General features: G+C 43.2%; 1 protein-coding gene across 3 annotated transcripts in view; it reads left to right on the forward strand.

Annotated features, from left to right (window-relative positions):
• Positions 1–2,929: 2,929 nt before the first annotated feature.
• PPFIA2 (PTPRF interacting protein alpha 2) overlaps positions 2,930–12,142 on the forward strand; it is a 232,043-nt gene continuing 222,830 nt past the window's right edge. For all 3 annotated transcript variants that reach the window (XM_081956679.1, XM_081956680.1, XM_081956681.1), the window contains exon 1: positions 2,930–3,181. The gene's annotated coding sequence lies outside the window, so the exon portion shown is untranslated. The remainder of the gene's footprint in view (positions 3,182–12,142) is intronic.

A 12,142-nucleotide genomic window follows, 5' to 3' on the forward strand; every position in this document is an offset into this window, starting at 1 on the left:
GACCTTTTTGTGTATGCACAGAAGTGCATCCAGGTGGGTGGGCGGAGTCTCCCACCGCCTCTACTACTGGTTTGCCCAATCCGGGCTGAACCAGGAGCAACCCACCTCTGGGGCAGACAGAGGCAGTACTATGGTCCATCAGCTCACAAAGAGTCAGACACGACTTAGAAACCAAACAACAATTGAATTATATAAGCAGCATCAACCTTTAATCTTATGGGATTTTCTTCTGGACCAATGTGCACTAAATTTGATTGAAACACCAGATACTTAGCACTTCTTAGCTTTGTGTCTTCCAATTGCCTTGGTCTTCAACATTTGTGTTTCTTTAGTTAGCGTGGCCTTGATCAAGTGGCCAATACATCTGGCGCATATTGATTTTTTAAACCATGCTTTAGTTAAAGGTACGGCTATTGTTGTGAACGGGAAAATCCAAATTCAACTCAGTCAAATATTCATTACATAATAATTGGCTTCGAGTATTTACCAATACAACATTTTATCATCTATTTTCAGAGCAAAATTTTTTCCAAAGAATTAAGTAGACATGGGTTTTGTTATCTAACCAACTCTGTATCCCAACATGGCCCCACGTTTTCTTACTGCCAGCATTCTTGGAATAAAACGTATTTTCTAATATATGTTTTTCTAAGATCATAAACAATAGATTTCATGCATAACCCATAAAGGACAGTTTTATTTATCTATCTATATATCAATGGCTTATAAAATATAAGCTCGATTATATTTTTGGAAATTGGGTAGATTGAAGGTACCTCCCTCAGTTGATAATCTCAATATAGCTAAAGAAAACCTTGGTGGCCCACAGAATTTTGACATATTTGGCAGTTAGAGCTGTGCTAAATTGCAATGTTTGGATTTTGAGTAGGAGTTCTCCAAATTCAAACATGGTGATGTTTGGTAAGCTGGTAAACTGTGGTTGATAATTCATAATAATGTGATGTGTGAACCTAGCCAATTGGGCATATACAACAATTATGATTCAGCAAACTATAACTTAACAGACTATGTATATCAGATCTTAAAATGCAATACGGAGTGGCTTTTTATTGTGTAACGTCCACCCCATACCTTCAAAGGAATGTTTTGAGCCCCCTCTTTCAAATAATTACACCAGTGACCAATCCAATGTTCTCCAAAATATTGTCTCCCCATCATCACCAGTGACCAAACGTATGGGACACCTTCAGGTATTAAGAGTTGGGAGCCAAATCTATCTGGAGGATGCCAATAACTTGGGGGCGAGCAGTAAAGAGTTTCCAGCAAGAAACTGAACCAAGTCTACTCCACGGTTCAAGCCGCCAGCCAGCAATCCAAAATTAAGGGCGTCTTCTCCGCATCTTCTATTCCCGCCATCGGAAGAACAAGGGAAAGTGTATTATGATCAGTTGCTGCCGCCTTTTTTTGAGCTGCGTGTCTCTTCTCTAGTAAAAGCCCGAGTGCGCCCTCTTCTCCTTTGGGACAGAGAAGGTGGACGGCAGAGAATTAAGGCTGGGAGAGCTGTGCAAACGTGGCAACATCACAGCATCTGGGGAACTGTTCACGTGCGTAAGGCAGGAGAGAAGCCGACGCGATTACTTCAGAATTTATTTCGAAGCTGGGGGAAACCACTGCGAATGCTTTTAGGGGAAACCCCGGTCCGAGAAGGGGGGAGAAAGACACCTGTCTCCCTGCTGTTCGAGGCTCATTTTCCCTTCTCATGACGTCCCTGTTCACTGCGTGGGCGCGGCGTGGCCCGGCGCACCTGCCGCCTTCCCAGCAAATTCCCACCCAGAGGTCAGATAGTGAAGCAACTAGGAGCAGAATATCATTCCGGGGGCGGAGGATCCTTCCTTTAGCAAATCTCAGATAAGATCGACGCGATCGCCTGCTGTTCTAAACCCCACTCGGGAAAGGTTTATTCACGTAGGGTTAAAGACACACAAAGATCGGAATTAGAGAATGCGCGGGAAGGAGGACAAATCAACCTCGGGGTAAAATGAGGAAAGGCAACTCTTGAGGGCGTTGCCCCCTCTTCTCTCTTTAGCACGAGGCACTCAGGTCTGACTTTGCTGCTCTTCGCCGGCAACCTGAGGGGGAAAGATCGCGATTCCTTTTGGGAAAGGGAATGCTTTCCCAAGAGGACCGGTCCGTCCTCGACGAAGGTGCCTCAGGCCAATGAGGATGCTCAATCGGTGCTCTTTGGAATGACGCAGTCCGCCCGCAAGGCAGTCGTCGCGCTTTGAGTAACTCCCGTGAACCGGCGCGTGGTTTCTCTCTAAACACCATTCTCGGCACCTTTATTGGTAAATCGGTTTCTCCGGCTACCTTAAGATTCCAATGGCAATCCTGTGTTTAAAAGAAACGAAGGGGGGGAGGTTCCTCGCTGAATTTGGTTAGGATTGGTTAGGATCTGCTACTGAGCAGCTGTGCTCACGGCAGCAGTGAACAGAAGGAGTGATGTGAAAATAAGAGCCAAATGAGGCTTGTTTCTCAGCCCGCCCGCATAAAGTTATGCTGCGTGAGCCTGTAGAATAGCTTCATCTTCTTTTTAAACAACCATCAATCACACCTTTATTCCATTTTTAAAACGGGCTCCTATTCATCGTTAAATTATGAAGCAATTCAAATTATTATTATTTTAATCAGCTTCGATTCTCTTTAGCAAGACGTGCAAAAGAGCGAGCCCTTCCGTAAAGTTGCATTCCAAGAAAGGGAACCCTCTTATTCTTTCCCCGTGGTTTAGGCGCCCCTCCCTTCTTAATCCGGCGACTTTCCATCCCAGGCAAGAAAAAAGGGCTGCTGGAGCTTTAAGAGCCGCTTTCCCCCCCTCTGGTCCTCCTAACAATGGTCTCAACCGAGCTCTGCTTCCCAAAGCAAAAATTGTAATATGCCATTTTTTTCTCATGGACGTTTCCCCTTTGCTGCTGCCAACCAAGTGACAGGAGAAAATGCTGAGGTGCCGCCAAACTGCTCCTGCTGCCGGCCGAAGGGGGCTGGGTGGGCTTCCGGCGTCTTCTCGGAGCAGGAGTGGCGGCGTCTGCAGTAGCCTTGCGAGGGAGGCGAGTTGAACGGCGCCCGACTGCGGGTGAATGAGCGCCCATCAGAGGCAAAGAGGGAGAGACCGAAGCGGCCGTTGGCCCCGATTCCCTGAAGACCCGGGAAGAAGAGCGAGCATTAGGTATTGCAACCTGCCCTGCCGGCGGCACAGCCTTCCGCGGGGGAAGCCGGTGGGCAAATGCAAACGTCGCCGCTTGTGCGAGGATTATTTTGCGGGAGAAAGATCTTGCACAGGTTCTTTGGGTGGGTGGGTGGGTGGGTTGAGAACGGGCTTATGCTATATGTAATATCTGATAAACCAACTTAGTTAGGTTCCCCCTCCCCCCTTTGGGTGATGGATTGGGTTCCTGGATGCTGAAAGAAGAAAATGCCAGGAGGAAGGCTCTTTATACCAAGACCTGCTCCTCCTAATTTGGGATGGAGGAGAGAGTGAAACTGCTTCCCCCTCTCACCATACTCCCCCCCCTTTTATTTAAAGGTGATCTCACAGCTCAACTGAAAGCTTGTGGAAGGGAAGGAGTTAACTAGGAGGAGGAATACGCATGCAGTGCAAGTCAGACAATGGCACAGATTCTCCTTCGGTGGTGTTGCTCTTCCTGGGTGAAGTGAGGTGCAGCCGCCAGCATCTCCAACTCAGGAGGGGCGCCTTTGTAAAAGATGGGCTGGTAGCTTCAGGGGCATCACCCAAGGAGATGCTTAGTGTTTTCAAATAGGAGTGGCTGGAATGAAGTACAAGAAGGTGGGATGGGATGGGTCTAACAGCTGATGTCACAGCTGGCACAGATCAGGCCATAAAAGGGGTGGTGATGACAATGATGTTGCCAAGGTGTGTAATTAAGTTTTCTTTCCTAGGAATATAGAAGTAAACACTTTATAGATTTGAGGATTTAAAAATGAAAGGAAAATCCACTATTAGTTGTAACTATGTACACATCTGCAAATACTATATATATGTGTGTATATATATATATATATATATATATATATATATATATATATATATATATATATATATATATATATATATATATATATATATATATATATATATATAGTATATAGTATATAGATTTTCACAGGTGTAGGTATGCTGGTCTTGTTGTATTTGGGTCTTTTCCCATGTAAGAAAAGACCCGAATACAACAAGCAGCGTGTGTGTGTGTGTGTGTGTGTGCGTGCGCGCACACGCACGCACGCGCACACACTCCTCCTCCGTACAATAAAAAAGAATTTGGATGAGCAAATGGAGAATCAATGCAAGAGACCAGTGGAGAACATTGGTATTAATTTGGAAGAACTGAACTAATATTCACATTTGGAATTTTGATTTGAAGTGTCTAACATCAAGAGTTCAAGAGAATCTGATGGGTGGAGTCAAAACATAAAGAGTGCTATACAGGTAGTCCTCAGCTTAATAACAGTTCGTTTAGTGACCATTCAAAGTTACAACGGCACTGAAAAAGTGACACCACCATTTTTCACATTTACAATCTTTTTAGCACCCCCATGATCATGTGATCAAAATTCAAACTCTTGGCAACTGATCATTGCTGTGTCCCAAGGTCACATGATCCCCTTTTGCAATTTTTTGACAAACAAAGTCAATGGAGATGCTGAATTCACTTACTAACTATGTAACTAAACTTACCAACTGTGGTGATTCACTTAACAACTGTGCTAAGAAAGCTTGTAAAATGGGGCAAAACTTACTTAACAAATGTCTCACTTAACATGTTGGGCTCAATGGTGGTCATAAGTTGAGGACTACCTGTAGAGGTTAGCTAAGGTTTTTCTCTCTTCCTTTCCAGGCTCAAACTGAATACAAATTGATTTAGATTTAGTAAAATGTCCAATTCAGGGTGATGTGCATTTAAATTTTTTAAAAACATCAGTGGAATCAAATTGTTTTGGAATAATTATTTATTTATTATATTTGCATCCCAATGTAATCTAATGAGACTCTTGGCAGCTTACCAAAAGGACAATACTGCAGAAGCAAGAGGGATAGAGTAGAGTGGAGTGGAGTGGAGTTGAATGGAATGGAAGGGAACAGAACAGAACATGCATGGAACACTGGTGAAAGACAAGGAGCAAAGATGAGATGAGCTAGAGCTGCTATTAGAGCTTACCTGATGGTAGCGAGGGCTGCAAAATGTCATTATGTTTCCACCCTTAATGCATTTGCTGATAACCACTCACAGTTCTGTTTCGGATAACTACTTAGAGTAATTCTGAAGTTCACCTATCGGATTGCTGCGAGGAATATGCTGTATATCTGGCAGAAAGTGTCGCTCGCATTTGTTCTATATAAGACACCAACCTTCAAATAGAATTGATGGAGGTGGAGGTGGCTACATGATCTGGGAGCGGTTTGGGCCCATGGAACCAGAGGGAATGGATAAGGCCATCCAAGCTACTTGTTTGGCCATGTGTGTTTTAGATCCATGCCCCTCTTGGCTTAACAAAGATGCACAGGAGAGATTGGGTCTGGGAATTTTCTCAACTAATGGTTTATACCTGCTTGGTGTTAGATAAAGACCAACAGAATTCAAGGGAGGTTGGAGTTTGCTCTCGTTACCTAGGGATTCTATGCTGATCCCTCTTTTAGCTCTGTTCCCAGGTTCTGCCACTGCTTCTATGGCTCCTGCTTGATGAACAAGTGGTAGCTGTGACTAGGAGAGCCCTTACACTCCTTTGGATGGTGCGCCAGTTGAACCAATTCCTGGACCAAGAGACCTTGCTCACCATCAGCTGTGCCCTTGTGACTTCTCACTTAGATTGCTGCAATGTAGTCTACATGGGTCTGCCCCTGAAGAGCATTTGAGGGACAGGTTATCTGAAGGACCATCTCTTGCCGGTCACATCTACCTGACCCAGTAGAGTTGGGAGGCAAGGAATGTTGCAAATCCCATCTCTAAAGAGACACACCTGGTGAGACCCAGAAGGGTCTTCTCCATGGTGGCACCCTCTCTCTAAAACAGTGGTTCCCAAACTTTTTCAGTCCACCGCCCCCTTGGTGCTACAAACTGATCCTCAGTGCCCCCCACCCAGTGGTGGAATTCAAATTTTTTTACGACTGGTTCTGTGGGCGTGGCTTGGTGGGCGTGGCTGGGGGAGTTATGTGACTGGGCGGTTTGCATGACGGAAGGAAGATAGGAACAGTAAAATTCAAAACTGTAACAATTGCACATTTATTCAAAATCCAATTTAAAAACCTTTGTAATTAATGTTAATTCAACAAAATTGTTGAACATGATCCAGTGATACCAGGTTTTCAAAGTCTGATAGTCATTTATCAAGAACCTTAGTAACTAGTAACATAGTGAACTTTGTAAAATTTAGTAACTACTTCACTGTTCAGTAAATTCTTAATGTGATGGATGGGCTTGATAAAGTGATACCAGTTGCCCAATGTCTGGTTTTAAGTCACTTAGCAGGAGTCTTAAATCACCACGTTCAGTAATCTGGAGTTGATTTCTTTGATTGGAGAGAAGTTGGATGACCACACTGAAGCCATGTTCCACCAAATATGATGTTGGAAGCAAGGAGCTTCTTAACCACTGTCCATAGTGCAGGATAGCGATCAGAAATTTATTTCTGTAACCAAAACTCTTGGTACGATTTCTTGAACTTTGGTTTCAGCTCAATGTCACCAACACTTGCTTGAATTATTTGATGACATTATTGCATGGTACCTAGGGATTCCCAATATGGAAAGTGGGAATGGGAACATTTTAACAGATCTATATGTTCTTGGGTTATAATTTTCACTAAAGAACCATGGGGATGGAAAGGGAAATATATTCAATGGAGTCCAATCCTCTTTCTCAACAGTTTGAAAGCAAAGAATAACTCTAGCAAAATGTAGCCTTTTACCTCTTTGTGGAATCATTTTCTTTTTTTAATTATTATTATTATGATTTCCCCCCAATACAACTCATGCAAAGGGTCATCCACAACTACATTACATTTTCCACACTCATATTTGTGATTCCTTATAATTTCTTTAAGCTAAACATTTTTAGTACAAATCAACGCATTTACATATATATCACTAATGCAGTTTCCTATCTCTTCCATTGACCTAATTAACACCTTATGTATTGAATACAAGTATATCAAGTATAGGTTAAACATGAATTGAAAAACATCTAATTCAAATGTATAAGCTGTGAATTTATTATATAATCACAGGCAAACATTGCACTTATGCCTAAGTCCTCTACCCACACACATTATAAGACAGATGACAAGCAACAGGGAGAAAGCAGAACTATTTAACTCATGTTTTGCATCTGTCTTTACACAAAGGGATAAAACAGTCCAACCTATCAAAAGCAGCACCACAAAAATCAGATTAGGAACACAAATTGAAATAGGGAAGAAAATGGTAAGTGAGCACCTGTCTACCCTAGACGAGTTCAAATCACCAGGACCGGATGGATTACACCCCAGGGTTCTGAAGGAACTAGCAGACGAGATCTCAGAACCACTGAATTATATCTTTCAGAGATCCTGGAACACCGGGGAACTACCAGAGGACTGGAAAAGAGCTGATGTGGTTCCCATCTTCAAAAAAGGGAAAAAATTAGATCCAGGAAACTACAGACCTATCAGCCTAACCTCAATACCAGGAAAGATTCTGGAAAAAATAATCAAGCAACGAATTTGCGAACACCTAGAAGCAAACAAAGTAATAGCCAAAAGCCAACATGGATTTGTCAAAAACAGATCATGCCAGACTAATCTTATTGCATTATTTGATAATGTGACAAAATTAGTGGACCAGAGGAATGCCGTTGATATAGTTTACTTGGACTTCAGTAAGGCTTTTGATAAGGTAGACCATAACCTACTACTAGATAAAGTAGAAGAATGTGGGTTAGACAGCATCACCACCAGATGGATTGGTAACTGGCTGACCAACCGCACTCAACGTGTAGTTCTCAATGGAACTGCATCTACATGGAGGGAAGTATGCAGTGGAGTACCCCAAGGCTCTGTTTTAGGCCCAGTACTCTTCAACATCTTCATCAATGATTTGGATGAGGGAATAAATGGGGAACTCATCAAATTTGCAGATGATACCAAGCTGGCAGGAATAGCCAACACTCCAGAAGATAGGCTTAAGATACAGAAGGATCTTGACAAACTTGAACATTGGGCACTATCTAATAAAATGAAATTCAATGGTGAAAAGAGTAAGGTTCTACATTTAGGCAACAAAAATGGAATGCACAGGTACAGTATAGGTGATACCTTGCTCAGTAGTAGTAACTGTGAAAAGGATCTTGGAGTCCTAGTGGACAACCATTTAAATATGAGCCAGCAGTGTGCAGCAGCTGCCAAAAAAGCCAACACAGTTCTAGGCTGCATCAACAGAGGGATAGAATCAAGATCACGTGAAGTGTTAATACCACTTTATAATGCCTTGGTAAGGCCACACTTGGAATACTGCATTCAGTTCTGGTCGCCACGATGTAAAAAAGATGTGGAGACTCTAGAAAGAGTGCAGAGAAGAGCAACAAAGATGATTAGGGGACTGGAGACTAAAACATATGAAGAATGGTTGCAGGAACTGGGTATGTTTAGCTTAAGGGAAAGAAGGACTAGGGGAGACATGATAGCATTGTTCCAATATCTCAGAGGTTGCCACAAAGAAGAGGGAGTCAAACTATTCTCCAAAGCACCTGAGGGTAGAACAAGAAGCAATGGGTGGAAACTAATCAAGGAGAGAAGCAACTTAGAACTGAGGAGAAATTTCCTGACAGTGAGAACAATTAATCAGTGGAACAGCTTGCCTCCAGAAGTTGTGAATGCCCCAACATTGGAAGTCTTTAAGAGGATGTTGGATAGCCATCTGTCTGAAACGGTATAGAGTTTCCTGCCTAGGCAGGGGGTTGGACTAGAAGACCTCCAAGGTCCCTTCCAACTCTACTATTGTATTGTATTGTATAGATAAAACTATCTTAGCTGGCTGTTGTAAATATTACTCTGAATCCTTAATGCAGAACACAGCTAAAAGTGATTTTAGCCATTTTCTTCCCAAGTTAATTCAAAATGTATATCCAAATGTTCCTCTATTTTTTCCCCAAGCACTAGGGAGGATTATATTCAAAACCAGACACTTTTGCTATGAGTGTGTGTGTGTGTGTGTGTGTGTGTGTGTTTGCTTCTGGTCTCCAGAAACAATTTCACCTGTTTTTCAAATTTTGGTCCCATTCGCATCTCCCTTAGGATTCAGCAGCCTTGCTTATAGCGCAGGGCTGCATGGCCGCCTTACAAGCACAGACGCGGGGGTGGGGACGGCAGTGGGAGCTTACCTCCTAGGCACTGGCTGCACCGCGCAAACTACCGCCCATCGCCCCAGGGAGGGGAGGTCTGGCCGCCAGCAAAGGGCTTCTGCCGAGGCGCCCCATACAGGCAAAATAGCGAGCAAGCGAAGGAGGATCAGGCAGGGCACCGAGGCCCCTTCACCTCCCTTTGCTCCCACTTTGTCTTGATGAGGTTGCTGCTGCTGCCGGGCGCGGACGGATGGAGGTAGCCAGAGTGGCCCAGGCGGGCGAGCAATGGAGGATCAGGCAGCTCGCTTGCTCGCCTGCCCGCCTGGGCTGCCCCACCGCTCTGGCTACCTCTGTCCGTCCGCGCCCGGCAGCTGTGGCAACCTCATCAAGACAAAGTGGGAGCGAAGGGAGGCAAAGGGGCCTCCCTTTGATCGCTCACTCCCCCTGCCCATCTGCGCTATGCTAGCCCTGCCTACTGCTCACTGATTGGCTGGCTCACCAATCGCCCCACCCGCCTCTAAGGGCCCTATCTATAGAAAGCCAACCAGAAAAAAATGTAATTGGGTTTAGATAGGGCTCTTAGAGGCGGGCACGGCGATTGGTGAGCCAGCCAATCAGTGAGCGGTAGGCAGGGCTAGCATAGTGCGGACGGGAGGGGAAAGCAAGTGATTGAGCAGCTTCCGGATGGGCGGGGGTGAGTGAGCAAACTGGTTCTAAATGGCTCGCTAGAGGGGGCCACCTCCAGCACTCCTCTACCATCCCCCTTGCCTCTTAGCACCCCCCTAAGCCATCCTACCGCCCCCCAGAGGGCGGTACCACCCGCTTTGGGAACCACTGCTCTAAAACATTCACCAGAGATTAGAATCGTCCCACTCTAATACTTATCTGGAACGCGCTGGAGACCTGGTTCTTCCAGTGGGCCTGAGGAACCCAGAGCAGGATGGAGCCCATTAAATGGCTTGTGTAATATGTTGTCGCCGGGGTGGAAGGCTATTCTTTTATTATTTAATTTATTATTTAATTATTTTTCTTCTTATTTTATTTTTTGTATATGATGTTTTTATTCCTGTAAGCCGCCTTGAATAGGCGGCAATATAAATTTTCTAAATAATAAATAAACAAATTTGGAAACTTCAACTGGTGCAGAATGTACCTGCTCAGGTAGTAAATATGCAGATATATGGCACATGTGCAGATATACGGTACATGTAACAAAACTATTATCAGTGCTGCATTAGTTACCAATTTGTTTCCAGATGCAATTTAAAGTGCTGGTTTTCCACCGGTAGTGAAAATTTTGAGTAGTTCGGAGAACCGGTAAATGCCACCGCTGACTGGTCCCACCCCCATCTATTCTCTGCCTCCTGAGTCCCAGATGATTGGGAGAAAATGGGGATTTTGCAGTAACCTTCCCCTGGAGTGGAGTGGGAATGGAGATTTTACAGTATCCTTCCCCTGCCATGCCCATCAAGCCACACCCACAGAAGCAGTAGTAAAAAAAAATGAATCCTACCACTGTTATGAGCTCATTCCCATTCTTGCCAATTCTTTTCTATCATATTGTTTGACAGCTGACAGTTTTAGTACTGACAGTGGAATTCTATAGTGACCTAACATAAAATAGAAAGACCTGCGTTCTTTCAGGCAACTTAAATGATGGTTAAACCCTCATTCAGGCACGTGGTTGGGGTCCCCTCCACCACACATTATGGAAAGTTATTGGTGGGGTTTTTAGGCTTTTTTTTTTGTTTTTTTAGTCAGGTGTTGCTGAGTGGGATGGAAAAAGGAGTTTGAAAATGCACCAATCATTGCCTTAAAACTCTGCATTAACTTTCTCAGGAGAGCATTATTAGCTTACATTGCTGCTGAGACACATTAAGCATCAGACATGGAGCAAGGCAATTTATATAAGCATACTTTTCTGATAATTCAAGCATGGAAGAAATTTATATTATTTATTTATAGCCCAATTTTATTAGTATTTTAAGTAACTCAGGGTTGCAGATATATCTAATACTAGCAACAAGGCCTTGTGTGGTGGGATGGACAGAGAGAGAGAGTGAATGACCCAAAATCACCTGGCCAGCTTTCATATCTAAGGTATGACTCAAACTCAGTTTCCTGGCTTCTAGCCTGGTGCCTTAACCACTAATCCAAAATGGCTAATAATGCCTGTGAGGAAGAATCAATTGATGGTTTTCTCCTTTTCTATCACAATTTTTTTTCTCATGAAAACAAACCTTCATTCAAATCTCCAAATTACCCTCAATCTATTGATATCTGTTTTGTGAAGGTTAAATATTGTGAATGAAACATTTACATGAGATCTTCCTTCAATGAAGATTTCTGTAAAGTAGGATTAGATGCTCAAATTAATATGAGAAGCTCTGAATTCTTGTAGCTAGTTCATCCGTGTAGTCTTGCAAATGTTCAAACTGTGTCTTTCCTTTTGTCAGACTTAATTTCATGATTTATTTTGTAATTTAATTTTTGAACATAAAATACAGTGTCAAGCCACTTAGAGGTGGTTGTTTATGTAATAAATATTTTTGTGTTTAAAAAAAAAACCCTCAAGTGATAGGATTAAACTTATTTTACATCAGGAACTGCAGAGCCCTGTGCTCCATTAGCTCTGGACAAAGCTGTTTTTAAAAGCCACATCCTTCAGGCTTGTAATTTTTAATGAGAGTGTACTAATCAGTTATCTCATAAAAAATGTGAGTGCGCTAATCTCATAAAAAGGAAATTTTGTATCCAATGATCACATTTTAATAAGAGGTTATTACTGGGGAGGAATC

This window comes from Natrix helvetica, assembly GCF_964273705.1.
Source record: "Natrix helvetica genome assembly, chromosome: 6".
NCBI classification, from domain to species: Eukaryota; Metazoa; Chordata; class Lepidosauria; order Squamata; family Natricidae; genus Natrix; species Natrix helvetica.